This window comes from Triticum dicoccoides, chromosome 4A (assembly GCF_002162155.2).
Source record: "Triticum dicoccoides isolate Atlit2015 ecotype Zavitan chromosome 4A, WEW_v2.0, whole genome shotgun sequence".
In the NCBI taxonomy this organism is placed as follows: Eukaryota; Viridiplantae; Streptophyta; class Magnoliopsida; order Poales; family Poaceae; genus Triticum; species Triticum dicoccoides.
In genome coordinates this window covers 82,329,376-82,330,773 of record NC_041386.1, presented here as the reverse complement: position 1 = coordinate 82,330,773, position 1,398 = coordinate 82,329,376, and positions in this window count along the sequence as shown.

The following is a 1,398-nucleotide window of genomic DNA, read 5'->3' as shown; positions in this document are numbered from 1 at the left end:
CTCACACACACACTAAGACTCCATCTCACACATACATGCTCTAGGTGGAGCATTTGTTCCTACCACCCTTCATCCAACCTTACCTGTATGATAAACAATCACCTTTATTTACTTGCATAACATGGACAAATTACACTTTACTTTAGTAGTCAGCAAACTTATCATCTGTACCCTTATAAAAAACGAGTTGGTGGTGATGGTGTGCCTGCCATCTTGTAATACAGACCGTATGATCTATATCTGAGGATAGAAAGCAAATTATGATAATTTTACAAAAGATACCGGCACCTCTCTCCACATCATTACCTCTCGCAACCTCATTGCTCAGCAATTAAAAAAGGAATAAGTCTCTGGAACAATCTAGCATGCATGATGGCCGCTGCCGCCTGCCGGCGCCGTCCATCCCCATGCCTCCACCCATTCCGACCACCAGTCACCACCACGCTCCACTCTTCCTCGCCTTATCTCTCATCTTTCATTTGTTCGATGACATTCTCGAGATACCAGTTTTCCGATAAAATTCTTGAGATATCACTAGTTTTTACAAATGGGATTACTCATGGGTCAATCACAACAGGTGTTCTGTAAAAAAATGCATATTGATGTTCCATGCAATGCAAGAGAATCTTGCTTGTAATTATATAACGCAAATCACGAGCAGGAAGTGACATTTTTTTAACACAACCACGTTAACATGGCCACGTAAATCACTAGCTAAAGTAAATACCATTATACTTATATCCCGATGCAAAAGGTTGAGTACATGTACGAAGAGTAGAGTCGCACACACGCACTCTTTCTCTCAGAATCTCTCTCACTAACACACCAGTTACGTGACACCCACTTAAGCAGACACGTATGTTATAATTTGTGCACCCGCGGGTACACGTGATGCTGCGCATTTATTTAAGCCGGAAGGCGAACCCAAACAGTAGCTGCATTCATTCCCCTCCCGCCACCTCTTCTCTGGTCGCCGTCGCCCGGTAGCCATGGGCCGGCCGAAGGTAACAACATACGACATACTCCCGCCGGAGCGGCGCTTTAATATGGAAATTTTAGTGGTCATGCATGCATCTTTTTGTGCTAGCACTCCTATACAAGGGTTGACCGGTCGCTTCTCGCGGACGTGCGCGGGCGGTGGAAGAGGAAGGAGAAGGGAAGCGGGCTATGGAGTAACGTTTTTACGACAATTTCTTAGGAAACTGAGTGCAATAATTGAGTAGTTTTGCAAACTACCAGTACTACACCTGAAAAGGTTCAAAACCTATACTCCCTTGCCAGCGCGCGCTTCCCGCGTGAAACGGTCAGCGTCGCCCTGGAGCGTCAGTGCCGCATTAATGCCCGGCCAGAGCGGAGGCGACCTCTCACTGGCACCGGCTTTGAAGTGGCGCGACGGCC